Source organism: Copadichromis virginalis, linkage group LG4 (assembly GCF_057382275.1).
Source record: "Copadichromis virginalis isolate Kocher_CV1m ecotype Utaka linkage group LG4, C_Virginalis_male_GT1.1, whole genome shotgun sequence".
NCBI lineage: Eukaryota > Metazoa > Chordata > Actinopteri > Cichliformes > Cichlidae > Copadichromis > Copadichromis virginalis.
Genome location: NC_140621.1, coordinates 12,295,673 through 12,301,672, shown reverse-complemented (window position 1 = coordinate 12,301,672; position 6,000 = coordinate 12,295,673).

Below are 6,000 nucleotides of genomic sequence, written 5' to 3'. Positions count from 1 at the left end.
AACGATTGATAGATTGATACATATAAACCATCAAGACAGTGTACATCACTGTCACAACAGCGTTTGTTTTCATTCAAAGGCTTTATGATTTTTCCTATAATGGTGGGCCGGTCTCTAGTCAAAATGCCCGGGCCGATTTTTTGTCCCAGTCCAGCCCTGTATGTAGCTTATCTGCAGTCTGGTGTTGCCTACATCTTTCTATTCAGAAGGCAGAATTTCCGAGTTCCGAGTACAATCGAAAGCACCACGACTGCAGTTTTTGTGTTGGATGTAAAAAGTGCACATGACGCTGTGACGTAGGCTAGAATCATGGCGGCAGTCAACGACTGATGGCGCCGGTGAGGTCGGCTGCCGTCACGACTGCTCCGACCACTTTTTCTTTGTCTTTGTTTTTTAAGTTAGTTTTCAGCGTTTCTAAATCGGCAAAATCATCACCATTGGGTACATTAGGTATGACAGTGACACTCTTGTTTCTATTGGTATACAATGTACTCACAATTCGAAGTTTTTAACTCCGGATCCGAGCTGGCCGAGTGAGATCTCGAGGGAGAACAAAGGGAAGCGGCGGCGGCCTAGAGGGAAGCGAGCCGGCGTCAGGAACAGGCTGAGAGCTCGTGCACACCGCACACCTCTGCCTAGCATCCTGCTCGCCAACGTCCAGTCACTGGAGAACAAGCTTGACGACCTCAGGGCCAGGATAAAGTTCCAGAGAGACATTCGGGACTGCAATCTCCTCTGCTTCACCGAGACATGGCTGAACCCAGCGGTGCCGGACCACGCCATCCAGCCGGCCGAGTTCTTCTCGGTTCACCGCATGGACAGGACACGGGACTCGGGGAAGTCAAGGGGAGGCGGCGTGTGTTTAATGGTGAACAACAACTGGTGCAACAGTGCGAACGTTGTTCCTCTCACACGCTCCTGCACACCAAATCTGGAACTACTGTCCATCATATGTCGTCCTTTTTATCTACCTCGGGAATTTACATCGGTCATTGTAAGTGCCGTTTATATTCCACCACAAGCGGACACGGTCACCGCCTTATGCGAGCTGCATGAGGCACTCACACAGCACCAGACACAACACCGGGACGCTGCGCTTATTGTGACGGGGGACTTTAATAGCGCCAACCTCAAACGCGCAGCGCCGAACTTTTATCAACACATCACCTGCCCCACCAGAGGTGAAAGGACACTGGACCACTGCTACACTACGGTCAAGGACGGCTACAAGGCACAATCCCGCCCCCCGTTTGGCAAATCTGATCACGCCGCCATCTTCCTCATGCCAAAATACAAACAAAGGCTGAAACAGGAAGTTCCGGTTCAGAGGAAGGTCGCGCGCTGGACGGCTCAATCGGTGGCCGCGTTACAGGACGCACTCGATGACGCAGACTGGGGCATGTTCAGAAACAGCTCCGACGATGACGTCAACGTGTTTACGGAAGCGGTTGTGGGATTCATCGGGAAACTAGCGGATGATACCGTGGAGACAAAGACTATCACAACGTTTCCCAACCAGAAGCCGTGGGTGGATAAAACCATCCGCGACGCTCTGAGATCCCGCACCGCTGCCTACAACACGGGACTCATGACGGGGGACATGGACCCGTACAAAGCCGCGTCATATAACGTGCGGAGGGCGGTGAAAGAGGCGAAGCAGCGCTACGGGAGGAAACTAGAGTCACAACTCCAACAGAGTGACTCTAGGAGCCTGTGGCAGGGACTAAGGACAATAACGGATTATAAAGCACCAACAACCGGTATGACGAACGCGGCCGTGACTCTGGCAGACGAGCTGAACACTTTCTATGCTCGCTTCGAGGCTGCAGCTAAGGTCTCCAACAATGCTAGTGTTAGCGGCGCTAACGGCTGCAGACAGGAAGATACTGCCAGCACCGGAAACGTGCTCGTCATCTCCGAGCATGAAGTAAGGAGAGCCTTCAAGAGAGTGAACACCAGGAAAGCAGCAGGACCAGACGGCATCCCAGGTCGTATCCTAAGAGACTGCGCATACCAGCTAGCTCCTGTGTTCACTGAGATATTCAACATCTCTTTATCTCAGTCGGTGATCCCCACATGCTTCAAAGAGTCCATCATTGTTCCTGTCCCGAAGAAACCCCACCCTGCTTCTCTCAATGACTATCGCCCTGTAGCCCTCACCTCAGTAGTGATGAAGTGCTTTGAACGCCTGGTCAGAGACTTCATCATTTCTTCACTACCAGACACACTGGACCCACTACAGTTCGCTTACCGTCCAAATCGTTCCACAGACGATGCCATCTCTCATCTCCTCCACACATCACTCACTCACTTGGACACTAGAAGGGGGAATTATGTTAAAATGCTCTTCATAGACTACAGCTCTGCATTTAACACCATAATTCCCTCCACACTCACCACCAAGCTGGAGCATCTGGGACTCAGCTCATCTATGTGTCAGTGGATCTCCAACTTCCTAACTGGCAGACCACAGGCAGTAAGGATGGGCGGACATGTCTCAGCCTCCACCACTCTCAGCACTGGAGCCCCCCAGGGGTGTGTTCTGAGCCCCCTGCTGTACTCTTTGTACACATATGACTGTGTGGCCACTACCAGCTCCACCACCATCATCAAGTTTGCTGACGACACCGTCGTGGTGGGCCTGATCTCTGATAACAACGAGACGGCCTACCTGAAGGAGATTAGGAATCTGGAGAACTGGTGCCAGAGGAACAACCTCCTTCTAAACGTCAGTAAGACAAAGGAGCTGATAGTGGACTTCAGCACTAAGCAGGAGAGGAACTACCAGACCCCCGTCATCAACGAGTGCCCAGTGGAGAGAGTGGACAGCTTCAAATACCTCGGAGTTCACATCACGCAGGACCTGTCATGGTCCTGTCACATCAACACCGTGGTGAAAAAGGCCCGTCAGCGTCTCTACCACCTCAGACGCTTGAGAGACTTCCAACTGCCCTCCAAGGTGGTCAGGAACTTTTACTCGTGCACCATAGAGAGCATCCTGGCGGGAAACATCTTAACCTGGTTCGGGAACAGCACCATGCAGGACAGACGAGCTCTACAGAGGGTTGTGCGGTCAGCTGAGCGCACCATCCGCTCCGAGCTCCCTGACCTGCACTCAATCTACAGCAGGCGGTGCCGGACCAAGGCCAGGAAGATCGTGAAGGACCTCAGCCATCCCAACAACAGACTGTTCTCTCTGCTGAGGTCAGGAAAGCGATTCCGCTCCCTGAAGACCAACACAGAGAGACTGAGGAGGAGCTTCTTCCCGCAGGCGATACGGTCTCTCAATCACACCACCACACAGTACTGACCCACACATACAGTTCTTACACACACACTGGACTTTCTGGACTTTGGTTTTGCACAACACTGGTCACTATATTCTTCATTTCCGGTTAATACTTGTACAGCTGCTGTTATTGTGTATATATTTATTTATATTTAGATTTCTTCATACATTCTTATATAGTTCTATATTGTGTATTGTGTATTTTGTTGTACAGTTATTTTATTTTCAACTTTAATTTATATATTTATCTTTATCTTATTCTTCCCAGTTAAATTTACCCTTCATTCTAATTTGTGTTGTACAGTTATTTCATTTTTAACCTTAATTTATATTTTATTCCTTCCTAGTTAAATTTACCCTTTTTAATTTTTCATATTTATTTCCTATCTTATTCATAGCCTTTTCCTTTTTTGTTCTCTTTAGGTCACGAGCAGTTGTCCAAGCATTTCACTACATATCGTACTGTGTATGACTGTGTACGTGACAAATAAAATTTGAATTTGAAAAATTTGAATTTTGACTGTCCAGGCGTGGGATTTCTCTCGTGGAAATGTGCACATTATCTTTTCCTTTCTATTGGTAGGTGGCACAGTGCACTTGTGGCAAGTAAGCAAGCTAGAAGACTGGCAGTCTGGCTGGGTATCCAGTTATGGAAGCAACACATTAACAAGAGAAGTCTGAGTAAAACCAAAGTTACTTTCCCTAGTAACTAGTTACTCTGAAAGTAATGAGTAACTTTAAGTAACTGAGTTACTTTTGATGGAAGTAGCTAGTAATGTAACTAAGTTACTAATTTAAAGTAACTTACTCAACACTGGTCTTTGTGTATGTGTATGTACACAACGTGAGTGCTGTATTTTATGTTTTTATTTTTGAATGTTGTTATTCCTGAATAATTTGCCAGTGTGAACTAAAACTCATCTTAACTGACCGTTTTCGAAGACTGAGTCCTTGAATGAACCTGGTGTTGCTGAACACTCACAGAATGAGGACATCCCCGGAGGAGAGGATGAATTCAAGCCTTCACAAACTGCATATTTGGAGAAAGGTAACATCTTAACAAATAAATTGTTGTACTGCACTACAAGGGTGTATATTTCATTGATAGGTTTGCTGTATATAATACAAAATTAACTCTATATTTATCTGTTTGTTAATATAAACAATTTTACTATTCTCAGTGTGATTAAGTAAATGAGTTTGCCAACGGCACAAACAGATATATTCTGTAACATGGGCTCAGATATTTTATAGTTTTATGAAACAATAACCTTGGAATTTCTGCTTTTTTTCTTTTTGATCCTGTAGGAAAAGAAAGAGAAAATGCAGTTATTATGGAAAAGGTAAGAGTCAGTTTTTAATGCTTTTTTTTTTAATTGAAGAACTAATGTATGTTTAAAAGAGAATGTCTGTTATTAACTGATCAGAGTGGGACTTGGTGTGATCTTCTGCTGCTGTAGTCCATGTTCTTCAGTTTTTAACTTCAGAGATATTCTTCTGCATACCTTGGTTGCAATGAGTGTTTGACCTGTGACATTAACAACACATTTTTACCCAGATAATTATGGCTTACTGGTTATTTTCTCTTCTTCAGATCATTCTCTCTAGAGATGATTCTGTGTGAAAATCCCAGTAGATCAGCAGTTTCAGAAATACTCATGCCAACCTATCTGACATCATTAACCACATCAAAGTCACTTAAATCACAGTTTTTAAAAAAAAGTTCTGCTACATTTTTTCACACTTTATCGGGTTGTCTTGACCATGTCTACACAGCTAAATCCTAAATATACCCAGTTGCTGCCATGTGTTTGGATACTTTTGTTAACAAGGTTTGTGTGTTGTTGTTGATGTGCTTTTCTTTTCTGACTTATGAATGTTGTTAAGCCCACAATCTGTGAACTAAAGCTCAACTAAACTATTTTTTTTCCATAGTGCAATCTATTGAAAGCCCCTGGTGTTTCTGGACACTCACAGAAAAATGATGACAATACAGGTGGAGAGGGTCACATCAAGCCTGTACCAACTAAAACTAAGAAGAAAGGTAACATTCTATGACATCTTAAACAAAACAATTTATTTATACAGCTACTCATTCTAGGTTGTTTTTGTTTGTTTGATTATTTGTTTCCCACATTTTGGCATTAACTTCACAAGGTGCAATTGTAAAGTAATGAGACCATAGCAAAGTCTTGGATGTCAAGGACCTTTGCATCTAACATTTTTAGTTGATTGCAATTGATTCAGTTCACATTACAATAAATCTGGGTTTCTATAAGAAATGGATTTGATCACAGGGTAATTATGGGATAGTTAGAGATTTAAGGAATTTATGGGTCCTTATTTTTTTTAATTTTTTTTTTTCATTAAGGACCCTTATGGGTTTGGCAGCACGGTGGCACGGTGGTTAGCACTGTTGCCACACAGCAAGAAGGTCCTGAGTTCAATTCCAACACCAGGCCGGGGTCTTTCTGTGTGGAGTTTGCATGTTCTCCCCGTGTTTGCGTGGGTTCCCTCCGGGTACTCCGGCTTCCTCCCACCGTCCAAAGACATGCAGCTTGTGGGGATAGGTTAATTGGATAATCCAAATTGTCACTAGGTGTGAATATTCGAATGAATGTGAGTGCAAATGGTTGTCTGTCTCTGTGTGTTGGCCCTGCGACAGACTGGCGACCTGTCCAGGGTGTACCCTGCCTCTCGCCCTATGACAG